The sequence below is a fragment of the Vulpes vulpes genome, chromosome 16, assembly GCF_048418805.1.
Source record: "Vulpes vulpes isolate BD-2025 chromosome 16, VulVul3, whole genome shotgun sequence".
NCBI lineage: Eukaryota > Metazoa > Chordata > Mammalia > Carnivora > Canidae > Vulpes > Vulpes vulpes.
Genome location: NC_132795.1, coordinates 63,331,188 through 63,339,874, shown reverse-complemented (window position 1 = coordinate 63,339,874; position 8,687 = coordinate 63,331,188).

Sequence of the window (8,687 nt, the reverse complement as noted above, 5' to 3'; positions counted from 1 at the left end):
TGGGAGCCTTGGCAGCCAGCGGGGTGACCCCAGGGGGGTGCGGGTGCGGGTGCGGGTGCGGGTGCGGGTCTGCTCTCAGCTGAGTCTGGCAGACTTGCTGGCTGAGCTGCACTCCATTGGCTGCAGCAAGTGTCCCTTTCTGCGCGGCCCTGAGGGTGCGCTGCAGCGGGGAGCTGTGTGCCCACCTAGCCCTGGGTGGGTCTGTCCTCGCCTCTTCAGGGCAGCTGTGCCTGCCACCTCAGTTTAATTCAGGTCACAGAAACTGTTGAGCAACATGGAAGTATGAGTGAAAAAGTTTTTTGTTTTTTTTTTTATTTTTAAAATTCCAGGATAATTAACATACGGTGGTGTGTTAGTTTCAGGTGTACAATATATAGGGATTTAACAATTCTGTATATTAGTGCTCATCACCGTAGTATACGCTTGATTCTCGAAATTATATTTTTTAAATAAAAATTAATATAACTATTTTGAAAAACTTGAGTAAAAAAAAAACTTGAGTGAAAGGTGATTGTCAAAGAGGGTGTTTGTGAGACGACTATGGGGAAAAGGGGTGGGGATGATAAAAGTATAGAGGACTCTGTGCTCTGATTGCTTCAGGGTGTCTTTCAGCTTTAACAGTGCTTTGAAGAAACTCAAACTGGAAATCAGATTTGATGCATTACATGTGTGGCTTTTGTAGAAAGGACCACCAAGACCCAGGAGAAGGCCCTGGCCTGAATTCCAAAGACTGGCATATAAATGTATTATTTTTGTATTTTAGGTTAAAACAGTTATGCTTATATATTTTCTAATGGATTCCCCACTTTAACTGATTGTTTTGATCAACCACCCCCTAGTGGTTGCAGAGGATAAGATGCACGCATATTGTTGTGGGAGCTCAGCTCCATGGGGAGGATACCGAAGTCACACTGTAGGAGGCTGATGAATTTAGCACTTTGATTTTCAGAAGGCTTTTCCTGGCTAAACGACATATACCCATAGCTTTTAGTTCCTCAGAGTGCGACTGCAACTACTCCCAGACTCTCCTGTAGTCGTTGCCACCTCTACTCAGCACAGGCACACTACTGCCTTTGGGGTCCAAGGGGTGTAGGGGCTCCCCTCTGACTCCTGCTTCCTCTTGCACAGCACAGTGTGCATGGGGATCGGACAAGTTGGGGATGGAGCTGAATCTTCAGAAGTGTGGGCCTTTCCCCTGCTGCTTGTGGGTGCAAAGAGAAAACTCCATTAATAACAGACATTTGATTCGGATGAAGATGGGTAGAAATGGACATCTCTTTTGTGTTGTCTTAGAAAGCAGAGATCAAGTCTCTTATCTAATGGAAATGGTAAAAAAGCTGCCCTCTTGCACACTTACATAATCAAGAAACTAAGAAGGAATCTAAACCTGTCAGCAGTTTTAATGACAGGAGAACAGCAGATAGACAAGAGCTGACATTGCAGGGTGCACTGACCACATCAGGGTGACTTGTTCTTTGTTTAGAAGTGTGCTTTTAAAGATTGCCTTTTTGTGAAATGTTAAGTCATGCTGGGAATGAACAACACAAGAATATTTTACAGACCTGGTGCCACAGTAAACCACAAAGAGCTGAGAGTTAATATTTATCACACTCCATTTCTTCAGAAACCATTTATACCTTTCTCATGGCCCTCACCAAATTTGATCCTGTATCATAGTTATTTATGTGCACATGTATTTCCATTGCTGGAGAGTAGGCTTCTTGAGGTCAGGATCCATCTGAGTCCCCCCATGGACTGTAGCTGAGTACAGAAGCACAAGGTAGATGCAATTCATGTGTATGGAATGAATGAATGAATGAATGACTGAATGAATGAATGAATGAGGTGGAGTAACATAGATAAAGGAGACCAGACTCTAATTAACTCCCCAATTGCACTCACCAAACACTGAGCTGCAAAAACAAATTCAAAGAGTATTTTAACAGAAGCAGTACTTTGACGCTTTCCAGTAATCCTTGCCAGCCACTGGAAGCTGGGCCAGGGCCCTGGGGACTTGGTACTCATCCCTTCTCCCATGTTAGAATGTGGGGCCAGGGAAGGGTCGGCAACTGCTATGAAGTGAATAAGAGAAAACTTCTATGTACACTGACCCCTCTTTTGCATCTAATACTATTTACATTTTATAAACCGAGATAAAAAGATAACTTGATTAATTTCTGTGGGGAATTCTTGTTATGTGAGAACTTAAAAATGATTTTACTTATTTTTTCCTTTCACTTGTAAGAGCAGTCTGGGCTTGTTGGAGATAATTTGAATGAGATGGCACAACCTAGGACGTTCGTAATCTCACCACCCAAGATCACTGCAGTTAACATCTTGATATCATTTCAGTCTTTTTTCTCTGCATTATTTGATTTTATAGTTGGGATCACATGGTACATGGAACTTTATATATTGCCCTCTGTATTTAAACTACATTTTGAGAATTTCCCTTTCCATTATAGGTGTCTTTTAAAGACATAGTATCAGTGGCTAATGAATATTCTGGATATTTACCTGGATACACTCGAGTGTGTTTGACGATTCTTCTAAGCCTGGGTGCTGTGAATGGATACTTCCATTAAAAACAGTTTTTTAAAAATGTGTACATTTACATAGTTTATAGAGTAAACTGGTTCTTTAAGTCTTCTGATGAAGGCAGCAATTCCTTGTGCTCTGCCTTTTGATCCTTGAGGCAATCACTTTCTTTTAGCTGGTTTTTAGGAATTTATCTCTATATTTTCCAATAATGTGCTGATATGAATACATCATCTTGTATCTTCAGTTTTGGGCACTAGTAGCTTTTTCTGCAGAAGATGAACCTTTAACTGTGTTTCACCACCATAGCCCCCAGTTTGGCCCTACCACATACATACACACTGCCCACCCCTCCGTTATCCCTCAACTCATCTTTCCTAGAACTCTGGCGAGGTTATATATATTTATATATACATTATATTACATTCGTATACATTTATATTAGATTATTAATGCATGCCAATGCTATTTACTACTAAGCCACCAAGAAATACTATGACTACTTTTCCCTTCTGGCATGTCTTTTTGTTTCTCTGGAATTAAAATTTGTCCAGTGTTCAGAGGAGACCCAGCAACAGTTGGGGTTACTGTGGGCCTGGCTGCCACAGGTGAGCCAGCAGGTGAGTGACAGTGTGTGTGTGAGCTGTGACAGTTCCTGGTGCCCTGCACCCACCTTCCTAACCCGCAAGAGCAGGGCTGCTGCCCACTTTTTCACCTTCCACATCTCATGCAAAATGTCACTTTGGCCAAGGCTAATCCGGAATCATTCAGGAAAGGAATTCTGCTGGGTAGAGTTCTAATGCAGTGAAGTTAACCCAATTCAAATGCAGCCCAATCTTCTTGAAGAAATCTGACCTGTTCTAGTCTGGGCTGGGCATGCTCTATACGTGGTGCTCTGTTTCATCCTGGGATCACCTTCACCATCCAGGTGAGTCCCTTTACTTTTTTTCTTTTGATTTAGACCTCCTGTTTCCTAGATGCCATGATCTCCCCTTTATTGGTTTATATTCTCGTTTCTTTGGATCACATGATCAGGAACACTGATAGAACACCAGGAGTTCATAGGCAGTGGATGTTTTCAGGTCTTCAATGTCTGACAGTTCTCCATTCTACTCCCCCTCTTAACTCTGGGTTGGAAACCATGTTCGTGAAGCATCCTTGCATCCAGTGTTGAAGCTGAGAAGTTCAATGCCATTCTAATTTCTGGGCTTTGTATGTAAGCTTTCCTTTTGTTGTTTTTTTTTTTTTCCTCTCTGAAAGCTCATAGGATCTCTTTGTTCCCAAAACTCTGAAATCTTGTGATGATGTGTGGTTCAGCTTTCATCCAGTGTGTTGGGCATTCAGTGGGCTATAATTTTTTTTTTACCAAGTTCCTTAATTTTGTTGGTTCTCTCTTCATGGAACTCCTACCACATGGGTATTGGAATGTTCTGGAACCAAGTCTTCTATTTTTCCTCCCTTTCTACTTCTATTTTCACCATGTTTGTTTGAGTTTTGCCCTTTTTCCCCCTTCTACCGTCTGGCAAATTTCCTCAGTTTTGCTTCCAAATGCATCTACTGAGTTTTTAATTTGTTATCATTTCTTAATTTCCAAAAACTTTTTGTTTTCTAATTGTTCCTTAAAAATCGTGTGTGCATGCTCATAAAGTGATCCTGGAGTCCCGGGATCCAGTCCCACGGCAGGCTCCCTGTGTGGAGCCTGCTCCTCCCTCTGCCTGTGTCTCTGCCTCTCTCTCTCTCTCTGTCTCTCTCTCTCTCTCTGTCTCTCAAGAATAAATAAATAAAATCTAAAAAAAAAAAAAAAACCTGACCAGAAGTTTGGGGATGTGCCCACATAAGGCTTTATCTTATGATGACACAGCAGAACCATTTTATGGGATCTTGATTCATTAGTATCTGGAGGATTTTTCCTTGTTCCAAGAAAGATCTTGTCTCTTTCCTGGAGGGTATGACCTTGACCATCAGTGTGCAAGGGCTGCCTGGTGTGTCAGCATTCCTACAGTCCTCAGTGGTGCCTGGCATCCCACAGTGTAGGAACCTCCACAGTCAGACCTGGGATTTTCTGTCACCTCCCCCAGCTTTCTCCTCACCTCCTAGCCTTGCTTGGGATTGCAAAGCAGTAGGAGAGAAGGAGAGGTGAGTGCTCTGTTTCTTCAGTGTTCTCTCCAGCACTGCACAGAATGACACATCACATCCCCAAATCCTGTTTTTAGCCCCACCTTCACCCTGCTTTCCCTGTCGCCAGATCTGCCACCAAATCAGGTGGGAGTTGTGTAGGGCAGAGGGAGCAGTGCCCGGTTTGTCCTGCCACTGAGGCTACACCTTTGGGGTCTGCACACATCCGTCTGCTCTGCAGACTCCACATTTCTTACTGTTACCAAACTTCTCATCCTGTCTTTCCTCAAGGGCTTGTGCCTTTTTGGAAATCCCCTTTTCTGTCCATTTTGGTGAGGTTTGGGAGGGAGCACAGGTATGTACGCAAGTCAGTATTTTATTAACAGATACCATCTTTTCCTGGAATTCAAGGGTCTTTGTTCCCAGATTATTCACAAATAGGACCCAGTGAGGTACTGACTTAGCTCTAAGAGGCATCTGTGCTGATCCAGGACTATCAGAGGAATCTGATTCTTTTCTGCCTGAATACACAAAGAGGCAACCCCGTTCTTCTCTTTAGAAAAAAACATTTTTTAAATCTTAATTCAAAAGAGGAATTCTGTATGCTTGGGGCGGGAGCAGTTTCTCTAAGCTGCCAGCAATCATTGAAGAAGGGTCTAGTGGCTCTTTGCTCACAGCAGGGGTAAAAAGAGTTGTTTGCTGATACCTGCCTAACACCTTTTCTGCCCAGTTTGCCTAATTCCAACTAAGGGGCCCATCTCTGACCCTTTCTTGTCCACTGGCTGAGTCACATGATTTCTCTCCCTCTAATGCCAATAGTTCCAGCTCCTTCCTGGGGGATGTCAATGAGGACATCCATTTTCTTCCTACTCAGTATCAACCAGGGGATTAATCTCTGCAGACACGTCCTATCAGTCATCCACTTCATAGTTGAAAAATGAGATCAAATTCGCAGTAGATTTTACCAAGAATATCATTCTATCATTAGCACAGAAAGCACTTTTTTTTTAATGTGATTTACTTTTTAGTTTATAATTTTTTAGTTTAGAAGTTTTTCATAAGCTGTCACTATGACAGCCATAGATTTTTTGGTGATTAACTTTTAACTTTACAACTGACTTTTCTCAAGGAGCAAGTGGCTTGGGGTTTTGTTTGCTTCCTCTTAGAAAACTTTAATGGAATCTTGACAGAGGTAATTATAATAGCTTAAGAGGTTATATGCATTATCTTCAGTGTAATGATTTGTTGTTCCTAGGAAACCACTTTTCTTACATGTAAAATGGGTGGTTCACTTTCGAGGTACACCTGACCACTATGAGAAGGTAATGGGATTTGTCAGGATGCCTGGGTCACAGATGATTTAATAATGCACAAACACATCATTAGAAAAACAGAGGAGTGTGTGCTTCTGGCAACCTGGTGGTAAAACAATTCTTTGATATAGTCAGATGTCTATTTAAACATGTTTATATTGTAAAGTGCAGGATAATCTCTTCCTAATCATTCTTAATGTCTGTTGCCTACTCCCATTTCTGGCTTGGTACTAGGTAAGGTTTGATGTTCAAAAGTCAGTTACAGTTATTTTGCTCCTCACTCTTGAATGACAGTGGAGCTGTTCCAGTTCTGAGTTAACTGGACAATGTGACAAGCCAACCAGAATTCAGATGTCTTGAGGACTAAATTTGATATACATTGTTTATAGGCCAGCCATACTTACAGCTTTACACTAAATTAAAATGTTTTAAAGATTTATTTATTTACTTATTTATTTTAGAGAGGAGGGTGGGTTAGGGGCAGAGAGAGGGGGAGGGAGAGACCCAATAGATTCTGTGCTGAGTGGAGCCAAACGTGGGGCTTGATCTCATGACCCTGAATCACAACCTGAGCTGAAACCAAGTGTAGGATGCTTAACCTACTATACCTCACAGGTGCCCCAATAAAGTGATTTTTTAATAAGCCATTGGAATCAACCATATTTTCTCCTACTATACAATAAAGGTCTTCTACCCTTGAACACATAGCCTTTCTTTTCAGTGTGGCTGCCCACATAGCTATTGCTTTAAAAAGCATAGACTGAGAGATATAGAGTCCTGAATGGAGACATGGTGAAATATTCATGCTGTGTTGAAGGCCATGTTATAACTCACTAGTAATAACTCACTTCCAAACTCTGCTGTTAATGTGTTCTGGGTCTGTACTCCCTGAGTAGGGCCTCCCTGTGGCTTAGACTCTTTCCCCCTAGAGTTTGGGGCTCTTTTCTCAGTACCTATAGTCTATATCACTGAACAAGAGAAAAAACATTCATTGTCCAACAAATACTGGCATGATTTTCTGAAATAGAAATGTGTCCCCAAGCCAACTTCTATTTTAGAAATAAGCCAGTGACTCACTGGTAACCTTGTGCAAGAAAGGGGTGACCTTTATTCCTTGTTCAAGTTCCCAGGACTCAGAAACAAGTTATAAGGAACATGGTTTCTGACAAGGTTCTCCAGCATGCAGAGTGTATACGAGCACCCCTCCAGGCAGTGCATGCCCACATTCTCAGACACCTTTTGTTAGAGTGTTCAGGATGGCCTGGGAAAGAGGGGCACAAGATACAGAGCCAGACAGGGGTTTCTAGCTCCAATAAGGTGTGTGGTGCTGACCTGGGCAAATTCCTTAGTGTCTGTCCTCCTCCATCCTCTCCTTGACAAATAAGGATAGTGATAGAACTTGAGGAGTTGTGGGGAACAAATATGTTAATGTATAGGAAGTGCATGTAACAGCACAGGGAGAGTGCTTAAAAAGGATCATCATCATTATTATTGTTTTATTTTCTTCACAAGTGTAATAGGGACGTTATTGTTGCCAATATTATATCCTCCATTTCCCATGTGTCTTTGAAGTTCCTCCTCTAGAGGTGGAATGCACCTCCTCACCCCTTGACTTTAGGTTTGACTATATGACTCACTTTGGCCAACGGTGTGTGGTTTGAGCTTGTCAATCTCCAGCCTAAGCCTTAAGAAGTATTACGTGTTTCCACTTGTGCTCTTAAGCTTCAGCCATCATTCATGAGAGTGGTAAATCCCAACCACACCTCTCATCTGGGGAGGATGAGAGACATGTGGAGCAGAGCTGGGCCCACCTGGCTTCTCAGAGCCAAGCCAGCTGTTCATTTGACTCCTGGCTGGTTGTCACCAGACAATCTGAACATGCATGAGTGAGAATAAGTGATGGTGCTAAACCAGTGATTATTTATTTATTTATTTATTTATTTATCTATTTATTTATGAGAGACACACACATAGGAGAAGGGGCGGGGCAGAGACACAGGCAGAGAGAGAAGCAGGCTCCATGCAGGGAGCCCAATGTGGGACTCGATCTTGGGTCTCCAGGATCATGCCCTGGGCTGAAGGCAGCGCTAAACTGCTGAGCCACCCAGGCTGCCCTAAACCAGTGAGTTTTAGGGTGGCTCTTTATTCTGCAATTGTGGTGATCACTGGCACATACAATAGGAAAATTAGTTAACTATTAGTTAACTCAAAGTTAGTTAACTATTTTCTTTCTTTCTTTCTTTCTTTCTTTCTTTTTTTTTTTTTTTTTTTTTTTTGGTTAACTATTTTCAAAGGCATACACAAAGAATGGCATGGAAGCAAAGTATGAAGGGTGATTTAAAGGCAGACTTGAGAAAGAAATCTGCTTTTTGGACCTCACTGCAAAGCCTAGCACATGAAGATCTGGCTGTTCTGAACCTGCTGAGAGTCTTTTTCTTTATTTTTTTTTTTTTAATTTAGAGAGTCTGGGATCCCTGGGTGGCGCAGCGGTTTGGCGCCTGCCTTTGGCCTAGGGCGCGATCCTGGAGACCCGGGATCGAATCCCACATCGGGCTCCCGGTGCATGGAGCCTGCTTCTCCCTCTGCCTGTGTCTCTGCCTCTCTCTCTCTGTGACTATCATAAATAAATAAATAAAATTAAAAAAAAAATTTAGAGAGTCTAAGTTTTTTTCCTCAACATGTATCTATTTTGACCACATTTTGTGTCTCTCTCTCTCTTTC